Source organism: Triticum aestivum, chromosome 2D, assembly GCF_018294505.1.
Source record: "Triticum aestivum cultivar Chinese Spring chromosome 2D, IWGSC CS RefSeq v2.1, whole genome shotgun sequence".
Classification (NCBI taxonomy): Eukaryota; Viridiplantae; Streptophyta; class Magnoliopsida; order Poales; family Poaceae; genus Triticum; species Triticum aestivum.
In genome coordinates, this window is record NC_057799.1 from 294,502,298 (window position 1) to 294,509,168 (window position 6,871).

The 6,871-nt window shown below is 38.8% G+C and overlaps 1 pseudogene; it reads right to left on the bottom strand.

Moving 5' to 3' along the window:
* Positions 1-1,887: 1,887 nt before the first annotated feature.
* On the bottom strand, positions 1,888-4,147 carry LOC123055772 (zinc finger MYM-type protein 1-like; annotated as a pseudogene).
* Between the last annotated feature and the right edge of the window lie 2,724 nt (positions 4,148-6,871).

The window sequence follows — 6,871 nt, forward strand, 5'->3', positions numbered from 1 at the left end:
AATATACTAGATAAAAACATTAGTACAACAAGAGATATGTTGACATTAATTACCAAAACCACCCAGGGAGCACTTGTGCTTTTGGTAATTGATGACAACATACATCAAAGCTTTAGATAAAGATATAGAGAATAGCAAGTAAAGCTTTGGAAAGACATGTAACATGCATAGGCCCCCCCTACATGTATGCAATCATGTAAATATAGAGCATAAGAGCAGGTGAGTGCATAAGCATGACAGAGCAAGCAATGAGTTACATGTATCTTGGCCATATGCATCAGAGCAAATGATGTGAATATAGAAATTGTACCTTCATGTTCATGAGTCCTTGCAAACAACATGTAGATCAGCAAGAGATCATCATGCACATGAATGTGATGCATATACTTACCTTGTGGTCTTGAGCTGGCTTTGGAAGAGATGAACCTGAATAAACAAGGTTAGATAACACAGATACATCTACTAAACAGAGCAATAACTGCAAACCACAAGAGTACCAAGACTGGGATGACATGTAGTGAGTGAGTACTAGGTACTCCTATTGGATATAGACATGTCCCCACAGGTAAAAGATATGCAAATAATTCAAGGATTTCCTTCCCTAGAAGTCTTTCTCCCCCTGAATCTTATATTGGATAATGGGAGAATATAGGGAAAAGAAAATCAGAGCAGAACAAATCTGAGCACAAAAACATAACACAAACTAACATGTCTTTCCCCTCTTAAATACATGTGACTTCTCTCCTCTTGAATACCAAGCATCTGGGATCTCTCTCTCTTGATGTGGTTAAGCAATCTCCCCTTTGAAGTACTCTCCCCCTTGAAGTGATTAAGCATTGATGTGATCTCTCTCCCCCTTTGACATCAATTTCCAAGAAGGGATCTTCTGGATTGTGAGTCAAAATAGGTTTGGTCCTTGAGTCACAGAGCAAAGCGGCATATAGAATGTGATGCTGGTAGAGGACAAGAATCATTGAGTGGAGCTGGAACAAATATGCAGGATGCAAATGACAAAGTGTCTGCTCAGCACTGAAATCGGTAGCACCGAGTTGTTTACTTCGGCCACACCAAAATGATTCAGTTTGACCGAAAGTAGCAATCCGGTGTGTCCGAGGTCAACTCAGAGACACCATTTTGTCACCTCAGCTCAGTAGGCAAATAGGATCTCACAAAGATTTGCAAGGAATTAACTGAAGGATTTGCAATGAATTAGATGCAGGGAATGCAGAACAAAGAAATGAAATGAAATCTAGATGAAGTTTTTTTGTTTGATATTAAGACGGGGAACAAATATGCAAGAGACAAATACAAGAACACATAGAAACACTAGAGAACATCATCTAGAATTGGTCGGCGACAAAAGTCACCTATGTTAGAGTATATTGACTTGGGAGTCAAGTGAGAACACTTGATCATAGGTCATACTCATCATTTAGGCTCAAAATGGGGTTACCATTTTTCATTTAAGCATTTTGATGTATTCACATCTTGTTGAGCTGCTTTGACCCATGACTTGGGGTAAAGCTTCTCTAAGATGGAATAACATACCTTGGGTGGTGGTGTTGATCAGGGCCGGGCGGACAAAATCCGGGGCCCTGTGCCAAACTAAAAAATGGGGCCCTATCTCACTAAAAAATGACCTAAGGAGCAATTATAATGTATATATTAATATATACAAGCAGATTTTTTCATAATGTATATAATATAATGTCTTCCATAACAATTGGACGTATAAAAAAAATCATACCTATTCAACTCCCGGCTGCTATTTATTTGAAAAACTTCATTCTTTTAGTATTCTTTGAAATGAAATCTTCAATGATATCCTCATAATCAATCTTCTCCAACACTTCGCTCTCAAGTGTTATTGTGGCCAAATCATTGAGTCTATTGTGTCATAGTAGTACGCATATAGGACTTCAATAGCTTCAACTTAGAAAAACTTCTTTCTGCCGATGCAACTTTCACAGGAATGGTCAACAAAACTCTATATGCAATACTTGCATTGGGAAAACAGTCATGCCGCTTTAAAAAATTCAGAATTTCAACATGTCCGATATTTTCTTTTGGCATGAAATTTTGAAGGAACTTCAACTCAACAAACAGATCATTGGCACAAATATCAGATTGTTTATCCTTCATAAGGGCAGCCTCAAGATTAACACAAGAAGATTTCAAACTATCCTTATCCAATGAACGCAATGTTTCAGAGGTAAATAAGAAACCAAAAATTTTCTGGTAACCTTGATATTGCTCAAATCTCCTTGTGAGTGAGGAAATTGCTTGATCGACTACAGGTGTAAAATAGTTGATTCTAAATGATTCCTCTGCAGACCGTGTGGCAATATTTGTCTCGTCTGGGTTCTCATCATACTGTTTCTTTCTTTTAATTTCTCTCCTTTTACGAAATGTTGCACCAATATCCATCTCAACTGCAATTTCTTTGGCTATCTCCAATGCTTCCAAGAAACCAGTTTCCATGTACCCCTCAAAGAAAGAAATAAGCCCTTTCACTTTCTCAATAGCAACATCAATAAGCATATACTTTGTTTGCAAGTTTTTGCTTACTAAATTAACAACAAACAATACCTCATACCAAATGACTATTGCCACGATAAATTCATACTCTCCAAGTTCATTATTTGCCAAACCTAAAGCCTCACTGCTTGCCTTTGGATCACTATCAGTTTCAGATACCTGAAATTAAAAGAAAGTTCATAAATGTTATGGTTGGATGTAGTCAAAGCCTAAAGGAATTACATCACTATTAATATGAACATATTGGTTACCTGAAGTAGAGCCTCCCGAATGTCTGAACATTGAAATCTGATAGCTTTAACACTTTCAACATGACTCTCCCAACGTGTAGCTGACGCAGACTTGAGAGTCAATCCTGATACATTTTCTTTCAAAATATGCCATTTCTTAGTAGAATTGGAAAAAATTGTATAGATGCATTGGATGATTCCAAAAAAGTCCTTTGCTCTACCACAAGTCTTGGCCATATAACAAAGTGTTAAATTAAGGCTATGACAACCACAAGCTGAATAAAAAGCTTTAGGATTTACATCCAAAAGTTTCCTTTGTACCCCTTGACGCGTTCCTTTCATATTTGATCCATTATCATAACCTTGTCCTCGCACATCATTTATATCAAGATCAAGAAGTTTAGGTCCTTCTCTAGCACATCGAAAAGTCCTTGGCCGGTCGTATCATTTACATCTAGAAATCCTAGAAAGGACTCTTCTATGCAAACTTGACTTGAAGATGAATCCACATATCTTATAATTAAAGACATTTGCTCTTGGTGACTTGCATCGGGGGTACAATCAAGTATGACAGAGAAATACTTTGAGCTCTTTATTTTCTTGACAATTTCAGACCTAATAGAAGAAGCAAGGAAGTGGCAATTCATTCTAAATCTTATGATCAAGATAATGACATGAGTTTCTTCATTTGTAATACGACGAACATGCTCCTGAATAACGGGGTCAAATTCAGCTAACATCTCTACCAAACCCAAGAAATTACCATTGCTATCTTCATACAGCTTCCCATTAGTACCACGGAATGCTAGATTATGCTTTGCAAGAAATTTTACAATGCAAACAATTCTGAATAATACCTTTCTCCAATGGTCCTTCTCTTTCTCAAGTTGTCGTTGAGCAGCTTTATCAATAGTTTGTTGTTTTTCCAATCTACTACGCAACTCATACCAATTATTCATACTCGAAACATGATCCAGACTTGTCTCGTGATCTTTTAGTCTATTGGTCATATGTGACCAATCATTACAACCCTCATTTGCCAACTGACCTTTCCGATGACCTTTTGTAAATAATATACAACCAAAGCAAAAGACTCTATCAAGTTGTTCACAATAGACAAGCCAGTCTCTATCACAATACTCTCCATTTGATAGGATTCTAGTATAGAATACTGAAGTAAACCTTTTACGATATCTATCTTTGGGACCTTTAACTGACTTGTCTGTTTTTGGACCCTTCTGTGCTAAGATATCAATCTGTTTAGAATTAAGAGAATCCCAGTTTCTTGGATCAAATATATCAGACCAAAAAGAATCATCAACATCCTCACGAGGTGAACTATTCAAGTTAACATCAATATTATCTTCCTCTACGTCCATATTATCTGTCTCTGTCTGAGTATCTCTAGAATCATTGTAAGGAACAATTGCAAGTGCAAGGGTAGAAGGATCAATAGACTGATTACCGGATGGCACTTGCGGTGCTTTTTTTAACAAATCTGTCCATACCACCTTTATAAGATTTATTAATTAAATTTTCTTCTTCTGCTTTTTTCTTGCGCTTATAGGCACCCGACTGATGTTTCCCCATGATGACTCAAATCTGTATTATTGAAACACACGATAAAAAAGATGAATAAAATAAAATTGAATTTATACATAGCATATATCAATTGGAGATCATGTGTCAATGCTTGGGAATTAGACGAACCGTCTAACTCACCTAATTTTCGGTCCTATGATCTTTAACCGAGGAGGTAAGAACCAATCTCTAATGAAGTAACGATCCCTGTCAATAATTAATTAGAAAATTAAGAATTATGATTTAGGAGTAGGAACCGAGGTTAACCAAAAAGAATGACTCGCTAAGCACCTGAAGGCTAGCGTCGGTCACCGATCGATCCGATGAGATGACGTCGACGAGTCTGAAATTTAAGAAAGGAGTCAAGGAAGTCAACGGCGGCACCGCAGCAGTGGCCTGTCGCTTAGTCGGCCTGAATCTGAAATCGGATCGGTCTAAGGAGTAAGGACCAGGGACCAAGCGAGAGCCACCGAGGGACGAGGCGGGACGAGGCGTCAACGTGACGACGTCAAGGGCTCCAGGCGTCCAGCCGTCGAGGGCTCCAGCGATCCGATCTGTAGCGATCTAGTGTTTTTTTATGGTAGCGATCTAGTATTTTTTAGATAACGTAGCAAATTAGCGATGCCCTCGTCGCCTTTTTTTTCTGAGTTCTGCCTCGTCGCCTGACCCTCTCGTAGCGATCGGGAGGAGGAGTCCCAGCGCTCCGTCCGCTCGATGGCCTCGCTCTCGCTCGATGGGCCTAGTCGCTCGCCTCTCGTCCCAGTTTTGCTTAACTTGACTACACCTATATAAAAAATATGGGGCCCCCCAGAATTTTGGGTCCTGTGCGGGCCGCACCTTTGGCACCACTGTGGGCCCGACCCTGGTGTTGATCTTGATCATGTAGTTGAACTTGTGTGGGATGGTTGATGTAGCTCATCAAGGATTGGGAGCACCACTTGGATTTGAGTTCATATACCTACATGGGTTAGTCTTGCAAGGAAGAGCACTTGTGTATCCAAAATGACAATCATGAAATTTGACCAAATGAAATTTGATATATAGAATTTGTCAAAGGATATGTTAAAGGGTTTCATGCTTCCTTGTCTTCAACCACCATATTGTAGAGACTTGGTGATGTAGAGATTGCTCAAGATACGAGTGATTTGCAATCTCATAGATTTGATTCATCCAAGTACCTACAAGGGTTAGATAGCATGCAAGGGTACAAATATATCCAAGACATATAATCATCATCATAAGAGAAATATCAGGGATTAGTCAAAGGCTCATGCCTTGCATGTATCCAAATGGAGTTTCTACTCCAAGTTTGAAGCATCAATAATGTTCAATTCACCTCTCAAACGGCAAAATACTTTCTCATCAAGCGGTTTGGTAAATATATCCGCCAATTGCTTATCGGTACGAACATGCTTAAGATCAATGTCCCCTTTAGCAACATGATCTCGAATGAAATGATGACGAACTTCAATATGCTTAGTTCGAGAATGTTGCATGGGATTGTGAGCAATCTTAATAGAACTTTCATTGTCACAAAGCAATGGAACATGTTTCACATAGATCCCATAATCCTTAAGAGTTTGGGTCATCCAAAGTAACTGAGCACAACATGAACCGGCGGCAATGTATTCCGCTTCGGCGGTGGATAAGGATACCGAATTTTGTTTCTTGGAGGACCAAGACATAAGAGATCTACCAAGAAATTGACAAGTACCCGAAGTGGATTTTCTATCAACCTTGTCTCCGGCATAGTCCGAATCGGAGTAGCCAACAAGATCAAAAGAAGACCTCTTAGGATACCAAATGCCAAAATTTGGTGTATGGATTAAGTATCTCACTATCCTTTTCACAGCCTTAAGATGACATTCTTTGGGGGCCGCTTGATATCGTGCACACATGCACACACTTAGCATAATATCGGGACGGGAGGCACATAGATATAACAATGAACCAATCATAGAGCGGTAAACCTTTTGGTCAACCGATTCGCCATCCTTGGTCAAGTCAAGATGTCCACTAGTAGGCATGGGTGTTTTCATACCTTTGCTTTCTTGCATGTTGAACTTCTTGAATAAGTCCTTGGTGTACTTTGTTTGAGAAACAAAGGTGCCTTCCTTAGTTTGCTTGATTTTCAAACCAAGAAAGAACTTGAGTTCACACATCATAGACATCTCAAACTTCTTTGACATTAGCTTCCCAAACTTTTCACTAAAATGAGGGTTAGTCAAACCAATTATGATATCATCAACATAAATTTGGCACACAAATAATTCACCATTAACCCTTTTAGTAAAAAGAGTAGAATCAATCTTTCCAATCTCAAAGCCTTTCTCAATAAGGAACTTGGTCAAGCATTTATACCACGCTCTAGGAGCTTGTTTAAGACCATAAAGAGCTTTGGGAAGTTTGTAAACATGGTCGGGTTTCTTAGGATTAACAAATCCGGGAGGTTGTTTAACATAAACTTCCTCCTCAATTTCACCATTTAGAAAAGCACTTTTAATATCCATTTGGTACAAGGT